The sequence below is a fragment of the Protopterus annectens genome, chromosome 9.part0 (assembly GCF_019279795.1).
Source record: "Protopterus annectens isolate FY-2018-M chromosome 9.part0, PAN1.0, whole genome shotgun sequence".
NCBI classification, from domain to species: Eukaryota; Metazoa; Chordata; order Ceratodontiformes; family Protopteridae; genus Protopterus; species Protopterus annectens.
Window position 1 is genome coordinate 579,365,227 of NC_056743.1, and position 12,974 is coordinate 579,378,200.

The following is a 12,974-nucleotide window of genomic DNA, read 5'->3' on the forward strand; positions in this document are numbered from 1 at the left end:
TCAGGACATGTAATGCACATGAAGACCATGTGTAATGGTTGTACCAGTCATCTGTGCATAGCAGAGTCAGGACATGTAATACACACAAAGACCATGTGTAATGGTTGTACCAGTAGTCTGTGCATAGCAGAATCAGGACATGTAATACACATGAAGACCATGTGTAATGGTTGTACCAGTCATCTGTGCATAGCAGAGTCAGGACATGTAATACACACAAAGACCATGTGTAATGGGTGTACCAGTAGTCTGTGCATAGCAGAGTCAGGACATGTAATACACATGAAGACCATGTGTAATGGGTGTACCAGTAGTCTGTGCATAGCAGAGTCAGGACATGAAATACACACGAAGACCATGTGTAATGGGTGTACCAGTAGTATGTGCATAGCAGAGTCAGGACATGTCCAGCACTGTGTCAGGCCCCTTATGTTCCAGCACACAGGAGAGAGGCAGCAATTATTACATCCCCTCAGACTGTAGAAAACATAGGTGTTGAAGGGGACAGAGCATTTCAAAGTGCAGACTGCTTAGCTATGATACAAGTTTCCTTGCACAGGGGTGACTTATCATATGTTAACTATGAAATCACACAGAACCTTAGGAGGTTTGAGGCCGAGAACTAAGGTGAAGCTCTTTGAGTTCCCTATCAACCATTGCTTTAACATTGAACCATGAGATTATCCATCACCACTGCATTTTTTCCAGATATATTTTCATATAAGTGACCTGAATATCAGACAAGGCTTCAAGTCTGTAATCTGTGTGAAGCTAGTATGCATGTAGTGCAGTAAATGAACACTGAACATTTATATCACATATCATGGAAATCACTCTCTCCTACAGAATGATATGTATTCTTGGGCACATTCCTCTTAAATGGGTTAGCTAAGAGATCAGAGCTGCTGGACTTCTGTTCTACTATTATTGACACCAGGATTTTTTGTCTTGTATACAAAAAAATCCTCCATTTGACAACAGTAAACTTTCCACAAAGTCATCATTCAGTCTGATAAGTAAATAAACCCAGGCATCCATTTCCTCAGAAAATACAATCTATAGTGTGTACACCAAGCAAACATAGTGATATAGATGAATCACTTTTCCTGTGTACACGCAGGCTTGTGGTCAAGCCATGGACAGTTTGTGATGCTAATCTGATGCTATGCAGCAACATCAAATGTTTTTTTTTTTATTTTGTGTGTTTAATTTTTGCAAAATTGTTAATTTTCCCATTTGGAGACTCAAAATTAGTTCAGCTGCAAACTACATATGCATGGAAATCCTATGTTTGGTAAGAAAAAGGGCCACATTATGGGATTGGGCTGTGACATTTTTTTATTACAGCATACCCCATCATGGCAAAGATAGAGGATTATAATTAGGTTGCTGATTGTAACAAGCATATTATAGATTTATAGGCAAGTACTAGTACATAAAATGGTTACTATAACTGTGGACGGCTTAGGTTCATAGGTAAGTACTAGCACATAAAATGGTTACTATAACTGTGGACAGCTTAGGCTCATAGGTAAGTACTAGCACATAAAATGGTTACTATAACTGTGGACGGCTTAGGTTCATAGGTAAGTACTAGGCTAGCTGCCCTTGGGGGCCATTTTAAACCTAACCAGTTTCCCTTCTTGTGCTTGAATTAACCTACCCATTTTGCTAGTGACTGGCCTCACCTGTCCCATGGCTGAAAATTCTATATTACCCCTAATGAAAATAACTGGGATCATACCATAAATAGTTTTAATGGCACCCCAGCATAGGATAAAGCATTTAGGAATTGCCTCTGCCCATTAGTAGTACAGGGGGTAGTCCTGGGGTAAATTTTCTGTTTCCCATCAGTACATCCAAGTTGCACTTCAATATGGACAAGGATGAACTTTGTTTCATGTGGATGGGGAGTCTGTTGCAAAGCAGTGCTCTCCTCTGCGAGATATACCAGTCCCTCCAAACCATTCTGTTCATGTTACAGAAGAGCTTTATATCAATCGACTGTACACTTCTGATACCATTTCACTTGCTGATGTGCAGTAACTCCATCAGTATTGGGTTGGAGGATGCTTTGTATGCCAGACACAGGTCACTTCTTAGCAATCTGTCAGACACAGAGACATTACTTTAAGTTATATTATGTGTTCGAGACATGGATGTCAAGAAATTCATTTTGAGAGTGGGTGATTCATGGCATCCAAGTCAAGAACACATAATTTTTCATTATGATCAGAGACCCAATCATAAGTCTTTATAGTTCATAGAGAGTCATTTTCTCTATGTACTACAAGTTAGTAAAAAATAACTCTTCACAAAAGGACTGTTGTACCATGTCAAATGACTCATTAAAATCAATTAGTGCAACTGCTAGTCTGATGTTATGCATGGTTGCAGAATATTTCAGGTTAAGCCGTAACCATAGCAGATCCTGACTCTTTTCTCCTTCCTCTTATGAATTCCTGATCATTCAATGGGATTGCCATAGGTAAAGTATGCTCAATTCCAGAGAAAACCTTTGTAAAAATCTTTAAATCCCTTTGGAGGAGGAAATGGACCACTGCTATATTCAGATTCCTATTGGACTTACTTAACAATATAAACTTGGCCAACATATTCTCAGTAGACAAAGCCCCTTTCCTGAGTATAACCTCATAGTAGTTCTCTAACGTAGGTGCTAATTCATGTTTAAATGATTTGTATATATTCCATTCTGAATAAACTATAAATTTTTAACGGATCAGTCATAGGAAACCCATTGTAATCTTTCATACAGGTTATAGTTATTTTTTTTCTCTGCATTTATCTTCCAGGAGTTATTGTGAAGTAGCCCCCTCCCCACACTTAGCACAGTAAAATAACTTTCCCTGGGATTCATGAAGCTTGCACCAGGTGCAGGCATAGCATTGGCGTTCCAACACCAACTATGGCCAGCGAGTGATCCAGGTACGAGCTCTTTCCATGTGCACTACCTGCGTACACTACGCCTGCACAGCTCCCGGCCTCTGTATGCTAATTACCCCATTTGCAGCAGTCTAGCATGCAAATTAAGGTATTTAGTGATCCAGGAAGTGGTGCAGGCATAGTGTAAGCATGCAGAAATGTAAACTGTAAAACACGGTTTACATTTTTGCAAACATAAAATCGGAGCCATGACAGCCGACCAAACATATGTATTATATTGTTAATATATGCCAATGGCTAAATATATAGCCATTGGCATAAAAATAAATGTACATAATATAAAAATAACATTTAATTTTTTTTTCGCACTATTGCAAAGTTTAACCGCAAGGCAGCGGCACACAAACGGGATTGCAAGGAAAATAGAAAAATATAGAATAAAACTGCAATGTAACACATATCATGATTTCCCCATAATAGTCACTGGCAGGCATGTTGCACCACACCATGGCGCAAGGGTTGCTAAGAGGCTGTGACAGTGTTTTGCATGGTAGCTAGGAATTAGCAGGCAATGCCATGCAAATGAGAGGAGTAATAGTGAATCACAGATTCCCCGCTGGTGTAAGGATACACCTCACAGCATAGCGTTATGACACAGAGGTGTGCCCTTGAGATAAAAATGATATCAAGAGGGGTGTGTCACCTTTGCTGTAAGCAGATTGGAGCATTGCTAATCCTGTTTGTCCTTAGCTAAGCAACGCTGCAGGAAAGGGGGTGTGTTGAACTGGCTATAGCTTTGATAGCTGAGAGCACACAAGGTAACCGAGTATGCATGTGAACAGAGATTAAAACGTGCTTAAACTTGGTAAACGGGTTTGCGTGGAGCGCACTGGAGCTGAAACAGGAAGGATATAGGAAAAAAATAAGGAAATGCTGCAGCAGGAAAATTGGAGTACAAATGACTAATTAACACCTAGGAACCTACAGTGGGCCATTGACAACAGCTAACAAGGCTGCAAGCAGCTACCTGCAGAACAGGAAAGGGGAGGGGCTGTACTGCAAAGAAAACAGTAAGTGTCACAGCAGAACAAAGCAGAATTGCGTTATATCAGCTACAAAACACATTTTGCAACACATGACTGGGTAGGGAAAGTACAAAACAAGAAAGTTGGCAGGTGGATGCATGCCTGACAATGGGAGGGGATCCAGGTTTAAAAGTGAATTAAAGGGCAACAGATTAATCAAGGCAGGCAAGCATAACTCCACACTACAGGCCCCACACTTGCAGTACTCACTGTAACACCCATAATTAAGATACCCTGTAGCTGGAATTGTTCATACACAGCCAATGACATCAGCAGCATCCATAGCACAACAGTATAAAGTGTGAAAGCACCTCACACACACTAGTGTATTCCCATACACTTTGCACCATTGGTGTATACATACGGGGAACTTTTAATATGTACATGTTAGGGGCTGCCATAGCTTTGATCCACCAGTATGTGTTGGAGACTGAGGGTGGTGTGGAGGATGATGCTGACAACCACCTCAGGCACCAGAGGAGGAGGAGAAGAGTGTTCAGACCCAGGGTAACCTACCAGGGGCTACATGATCTGGAGATAGTAGAGCATTACAGGGTGGACAGGGACACCCTACAGCAACTTGTGGGGCTGTGCCGGCCACGCCTCAGAGCCAGAACAAACAAAGGGGAACCCATCCCAGTGGATATGAAGGTATGTGTAAGCCTGAGAATACTAGCCACAGGTACCTTTCAAAGGCCAACTGGGGATATCATGGGGAACTCACAGGCATCAGCATCCAGAGTACTTCACCAGTTCCTGGATGCCATGTTACCACATGCCAATAAGCACATATACTTCCCCCAAATGCAGGAGTAGTTGGCCAGCAATATGTGTCTCTTCCACCATGTGGCAGAATACCCGGAGGTACTGAGTGCAATAGACTGTGTGCACATAGACATCAAGTCACCACCCAATGAGCATGGTAGGCACTACATAAACCACAAGGAATACCCCTCCATCAACTGCCAGGTCGTGTGCAATGCCCAGGGCATTATCATGGATATGTGTGCTGGCAGCCCTGGAAGCTATCACAACTCCCACATTTGGCATGTCTCACAGTTGTATCAGGTATTTGCCAGGGTGGACATCCCAAATGGCCACCTGGTGGGGGATGCTGGCTATGCACTGGAACCGTGGATGATGACTCCCATCAGAAATGCACACAGACTCATGCAAGAACGTCATAATGAGGCACATGCACAAACTAGAATCATCATAGAGCATGTGTTTGGGATGCTTAAATCATGGTTCCATTGCTTGGACATATCTGGTGGAGCCTTGCAGTACTCTCCAGGCACATGTTCCCACATCTTCATAGTATGTGCCATGCTACACAATATGATCCTGTGGAAACAGCTGCAGCAGGGACAGAATGGTGAAGGCCCTCACAGCCCGCCACCATTGCCAAGGGCCCCACAGGCACAGAGGTACTCAGACCACAAACACCCTGAGCCAGCCCCAGTAGGCAGACGGAGGCGTGCCCAGTATGCCCATGCCTTGGCAAGGAGGGAATGTATAGCACACACACTGACAGTGTAGGAACCTAGGAAATGACACCTTTCTCCACCTGCACACACAGTAAAAATGGATGGCACACACACAGGACTACCTGTAAATTGTCATGTGTAGGCAGTCTACTGTGTGCATCATCATAGGCAGCCCTCAACTATTGCACACACAACTGCTATTGGCACAAGGTAAGTCAACACCTGAACAGTAAATTAAGCTATCAGCATGTGCTGATACTGTATGTATAGGCTCATAGGTAGGTACTTGGCTAACTGCCTGAGGGCATTCATAAACCTAGCCAAAATGTGTCAGCTTTTGCCACTCCATTGATTAATTAACTGTCCCTCTGTGGAGCAGAGCCAATGGCAGGATCCTTGGTGTGTATGTACTGTTCTTCATCCACTCTCCAAGGTTTCTCTTGAAGAGTGTTAGTGAGGTGCTCTGTATAATGTAATTAGGGATGTTGTTCCAAAGCATGGGGAGTTTTTGTGACAGGAACCTGTCCCTCCAGCATGTTCTAGTTTTTGTTGTGGCAAGGTTTAGCTCACTACAGCTCACTGTGACATGGATTTCCATAGGTGGAGCATATCCATTAAGCCTGAGTTGGACATGGCTTTGTTGGCCAGCAGAGATCATCTCTGAGTAAACGAGATGCCACTGAGTAAAGCAGGAGTTTTTTTTTCAGTCTGGCTGCATAGTATATATGTTTGAGGCCAGTAATCCTCTTGGTGAGGTACATTTGTGGACCTTCCAGCTGTCGGAAGTGTCTTCTGAGGTACATCCCAAATGGGTTATTATACTCTATGATGGGACTGATGAGTGACAAGTAAAGGGGAACTATAACCTCAGTATGTCTAGATGCAGATGGCCTACATAGAAGGATGTCTTAACCACTTTGGAGATATGATTGTCAAAGGAGAGATCGCTATCTACCTTAGTCCACAGATCCCCTATTACCTTGTCTGTATTAAGGTGGCTGCCACTCGTGTTAATATGTGTTTTTTTATTTTTTTCATCCAATACACTTATACGCCAAAAGGTTTAATAGAAGCAAAGCTTTTGGGTTAACCACCCTTCATCAGTACATAAAATTGAATGAATCTAAAAGCATTTAAATAGGAACACAATTTCATCACATGATTCAGCCAGCCTACCAAATTCTTCAAACAATTAATTTCTTAAAAAAACAGTAAGTAAATTCTAAAAATCACCTATAATATAAAATACTAAAACATACACATATATCCATACACATTCGTAGAATATTTCATATAACTTTCATAATTAGTATAGGGAATAATTAATAAAACACAGCAGTACTACAAATAATGTAAAAAGTATTAAAAGTATACATATCTCTCTCTCTGTCACTCAATCAAATTTGTTGGTGTGTTTAGTGTAGAATGCAATGGAATCTAAATATTTTCTCTTTGTCTTTTGACAAGAACTGGTTTCAGACTAGTCGCTACATTTAATCCAGGTTGTTGTTCTGAATCTAATCTAATTATCCATTCAAGTTCTTTCAGTTCTAAAGCATTATTAATATCACCCCCTCTCAAACCAAGGTTAACCTCACAAATCACTCTAAACTTAAACGCATGCCCTTCATTTTCCTTAATATGTTTACTTAGTGCATTTGTCATGATTTCCCTTCTAATTTCAGACTTATGTTCTATTATGCACTCTTTTAACTTTCTAATAGTCTTGCCTATATAAAAACTTTTACATTTATTGCAAGTCGCAAGGTAAACAATTTGACAGGTGTTACAGTTAGCTAAGCATTTAAATTCATATTTTTGTTTTGTTATTGGGTGTTCAAATATATTTGAAGAATCACATATATCACTACAACATGCACAATTATGGCATTTTTGCATTACATTTTTTCTTGAATAAATACTCTTTTCCTCTCTTTCTTTAAAATCTTTATAACATAACTTCTGTTTAAGATTCTCCATACTCCTAAAGGAAAAGTTTGGTTTCATTCTTAATAACTCTTTAATCTCCGGTGAAGCTAGCATTATCAGCCAGTTTTTTTCTATGATGTTACAAACATCTCTTGTATAGGCATTGAAAGTAGTTACATATCTTATTATATTTCTGTTATCTGACAAATTATTTTGTTGTCCATTAGGTCCACTAAAAACAGCCAGCCGTTTTTCTGTAAGCAATTATTTTGAATTTACTTGAAGTAATGAGTACTCTAGTAAAGAATTTACTCCAAAGAACTGATAACCCACTATTGCAGTCTTCGTATGTAAAATCCACCCAAATGGCAATCGCTGGTCATGATGAAGGGGATTTTAATAAATTATTAACTACACTAGAAAAGAAAGTACAAGCTTTTAAACAGCTCCAATGGCAGCGATTAAGCTTTTTAGCTTATTTGGAGCTGGGCATAGTTCCAAGAGGTCTACGTATCCTGAAAATGCCATCGTATGGTAATACCTACATGGATCTACTTGGGCAGTGGCAACAACTAAATCTGGAGTTGAGTGCAAATTATATGAAGTTAATGAATAACTACTTCAAATCTGTGGAGAAAAACTTAATGGAAGAAATTGATAAAACTGAAAATGATATTATTAGTTTGCCTCACTTTGTGAACTATAATATGCAGTACCAAGCCTTTTTGGATCGAGTTCAAGCATTAGATGTTAAATTAGAGTTAAAGAAAAAAAGTAAAATTCAACGTGACTATAATGACTATCGAAATGGTCACATCTTCTCTTGGCCGAGGAATGAAGGCAAATTTGGACAACCTACAAATGTGAATAAAATTAATAATATAAAATTAATGCCATCTAATATGAATTTAGATCAGCTTGATGTTTTTGAATTACCATCAGTTTCTGCACCTGTTAACCAGGATAATAGTGTGCAGACTCCTTTAAGTGTAATACCTAGTCAACAGTTTACCCCAATGGAAGGAGCGGAAGCTAATGATGCACATAGGAGTGAAGCAGGAAGTGCTTCACCCGTTGTAGTGAGCTCGCGTAAGCTGGATGATAAGGTAGCAGTAAATGGTGTAAAAGAAAAGATTAAACAAACTGAAATTTCATCTTTTTACCCTTCCAACTAAAGCAGCCGGAGAAGGTTGTTGTGCAGCAAACTTTGCAAAGAGGTTGATCGTTTCAAAGAAGCAGCTCTGGGCAAAGAGCTACCAAACAGACGACACCAGCAATAAAAAGGAAAAACGACAGTCCTGCTACAAACAGCAAAGCAGCACGTCGCTGAATGGAATAGAAGGTGTATATACAGGTATTGTGAATTTAACGAATTTCACATTAACACTTGATCAAATGCAGCTACTCAGCAAGGGCATGAAATTCATTCCCTATGCTGAGGACAGCATTGTGCAATTGATTATTGACTTGAGAATCTTCGCAAGAAGCGTTACTTTGAAGTTAATATTTAAAGGAAATAACTACGAACAGTCTAGATGTAAGAAATTGAGTACTTTCATTCCACAGCCATACCCTGTTGTTCTTGCATTTACCAATGTAGTTGAAAGGGAGCTAAGGCATCTATATTTAAAAAATAATAAAGAAAAACGCTATAACTTAACATACCGAGAATTTATGGCATTATGTGAACTTGAACGGAAGCATGATATTGTGATTAAGCAGGCCGATAAAGGGGGAGCCATAGTTGTAATGGACAGAGTTAAATATTATGAGAACTTTGGGAATTTTCTAACAGATGCAACAGTTTTTAGAGAAATAACCATGAATGATGTTAAAAAATGTATAGCAAGTGTGAACATGTTAATATATGAATTACAGTTAACTGAAGATGTCTCTATTGACCTTTTTAATTATTTTACGGTACCTTGTCCTAGGATACCACGAATTTATGGTATCCCAAAAATACATAAAGATTTGGAAAATCCCCCATTAAGGCCAATTGTATCAGGCAGTGGCTGGATAACGGAGCCTATTTTGAAATATTTACAGTTACAACTGAATAAATATTTAGCTAAGTGTCCAACTATATTAAAAAATACTGAAGATTTTTTAATTAAGCTGTATAATTGGCATGAGCATAACACTGAGAATTCTCTTTTATTTGTGACACTGGATATTGTTTCACTATTTACAGTGATCCCAAATGATTATGGCATAGATGCTATAAGGGCTTTCCTTAACTCCGAGACGTCTATGCAAGTAAGGGAAATTGAGAATGTTTGTATACTTCTGGATATGGTACTAACAAAAAAATGTTTTTTTATTTGATAGAAAACTTTACTTACAGTTGATGGGGTATGGCACCCCAATAGCAAATACATATGCGAACTCAGTATTATATCAATGGGAAAAACAATTTCTTTTGAATAATTGTAATACACTTAACACAAAAGTGAAATTCTACAAGCGATTTTTCGATGACTGTTTCCTTGTTTGGGATGGTAATGTAGCTGAATTAATTGATTATGTTAACTATTTGAATAGTACTACAAGTTTTTTAAAATTTAAAATGACATATTCTGAGAAGGATATTACTTTTTTAGATATTAAACTATATAAGAAGGAACATGGTATACACACAACAATCTATAAAAAGGAAGTGAGTGCAAATAGATATATTAGAAAAAATAGTATGCACCCACAACATGTATTTAAAGGTGTGCTTAAAGCTCAATTGATTAGAACTAGCAAAGTGAATACAGAAGACGTAAATTTTGCAATACAGGCAGGTGAAATGATACAAGATTTTATCCAGTTAGACTATCCATTAGAAACTATTGAACGTATATACGATGAGATTAAAATGAAAAGAAACAATGAGTATAAACCTGTTTTTACAAAATAATTTGTCAGATAATAGAAATATAATAAGATATGTAACTACTTTCAATGCCCATACAAGAGATGTTTGTAACATCATAGAAAAAAACTGGCTGATAATGCTAGCTTCACCGGAGATTAAAGAGTTATTAGGAATGAAACCAAACTTTTCCTTTAGGAGTATGGAGAATCTTAAACAGAAGTTATGTTATAAAGATTTTAAAGAAAGAGAGGAAAAGAGTATTTATTCAAGAAAAAATTTAATGTAAAAATGCCATAATTGTACATGTTGTAGTGATATATTTGATTCTTCAAATATATTTGAACACCCAATAACAAAACAAAAATATGAATTTAAATGCTTAGCTAACTGTAACACCTGTCAAATTGTTTACCTTGCGACTTGCAATAAATGTAAAAGTTTTTATATAGGCAAGACTATTAGAAAGTTAAAAGAGCGCATAATAGAACATAAGTCTGAAATTAGAAGGGAAATCATGACAAATGCACTAAGTAAACATATTAAGGAAAATGAAGGGCATGCGTTTAAGTTTAGAGTGATTTGTGAGGTTAACCTTGGTTTGAGAGGGGGTGATATTAATAATGCTTTAGAACTGAAAGAACTTGAATGGATAATTAGATTAGATGCAGAACAACAACCTGGATTAAATGTAGCGACTAGTCTGAAACCAGTTCTTGTCAAAAGACAAAGAGAAAATATTTAGATTCCATTGCATTCTACACTAAACACACCAACAAATTTGATTGAGTGACAGAGAGAGAGATATGTATACTTTTAATACTTTTTACATTATTTGTAGTACTGCTGTGTTTTATTAATTATTCCCTATACTAATTATGAAAGTTATATGAAATATTCTACGAATGTGTATGGATATATGTGTATGTTTTAGTATTTTATATTATAGGTGATTTTTAGAATTTACTTACTGTTTTTTTTAAGAAATTAATTGTTTGAAGAATTTGGTAGGCTGGCTGAATCATGTGATGAAATTGTGTTCCTATTTAAATGCTTTTAGATTCATTCAATTTTATGTACTGATGAAGGGTGGTTAACCCGAAAGCTTTGCTTCTATTAAACCTTTTGGCGTATAAGTGTATTGGATTTTTGGATCTTGAACTTGGTGCTATTCTCATTGTTTTTTTATTTTTTCCCAGATGGAATGACCATGCAGTTTGTGGCACTTAGCTTGAGGCCATGACATTAACACCCTGTGTCGTTCTCTGTGAGGCCCTTTGAAGGATGTTTGTGTCAGCTGGACTGTCAATTATGGCTCCCAGTTTGCTGTCATTGCCAAACATGGTCTGACATAGTCCACCTATGTTTGCCTGTATCACTGAGAAGTATATGCCAAACAGTAGGGGTCCCAGGACTGAGTCCTGTGGGACACCAGTTGTGACTGGTTAAGAGTTGGACTTGGAGGCTGCTAGTCTTACCATGTGGGTTCTGTGTATAAGCCTGTTGGCAACCCATCCTGTGATGTATGGGTTCATGTACAGGCTGGTGAGTTTATCAATAATACCTGAGTGGGGAATGGTGTCAGAAGCCTTGGCGAGGTCCAGGTAGTATGTGTGAACCACCTCTCCCCTCATCTATCGCCTTGGTGACTGTCCACTATATGGGCATGTAGCCTGTGTAGAGGCTGAGGTTGAAAAGCTTAATTAGGTGGGGGGTTAGTTCATCCTGTAGTGTTTGCAAGATGCAGTCTGGGATACCATCTGCCTCCATTGATGCTGTGTTTTGCTGTTTGAGAGGGCTATTTCCACCTGTGTGTCTCTGATGTCTGGGATACTGTATTTTTTGGTTACTGTTGTGGGCTCTTTAAGGGGGTGAAGTTTGCACTGAATGTATCTGCAAGGATGTTGGTGATATCAGTAGGTTCAGTATATTTTATGCTATATTGCACCAGCACAGTGCAAATCTGTGTGTTACCACTTAGATCCTTGAAAGCGCCAAAGAAGGCTTTGTGGTTATCTTTTGAATCCTAGCCTATTTTCCTGTTGAAGTTAGCCTTGGATGATTTCATGAGGGACCTAAGTTACTTACTAATTCTGGTCAAGGATGTCTGCCCTTCTTAGGATTTGCTGTTTTTCTAGACTACTGTCCTACTTCTGTTGTATAGCCTGTTTATTGCAGGGGTCCACAAGACTGGTGTCCTTGTCTTGGAGGAGCGAGTCTTGGTTTACCAGTGATGGCACGATCCATACATCCTTGTAGGTGCTTATAGAGTGCATTTGTAAATCTTTCTGTATCTTGAGCAGTGTTTTCCATTAGAGTGGGGGCTGTGAAACCTCCCACCTCTGTCTTTAGTAGTGTGAAGTTAGCTGTAGGAAAGGTTTTCACTGTGGTTTCCTTGGGTGGGGGAGATGGTTGGGTGTGGAAATCATCAGTGAATAGTTCATTGTCAGAGCTTACCAGTGATCAGTTTACCTCTGCTGTGGTGCACCTGTCGCCCATGTTGGTGATTACTACTTCTAGTATGTTTCCACCTCTGGTTAGGGAGTTTACCATCTGATACAGGGCATTTGAGGTAATAAATTCCAGGAAGCGCTGGGCCTGGAAGTGAGTACTCAAGTAAGTTTCCCAGTTAATGGTAGGGCAGATGAAATAGACCAATACCAGGATGTTTGGTAGGACTGTCATGTTTTCCACCGTCTCCAGGTAGGT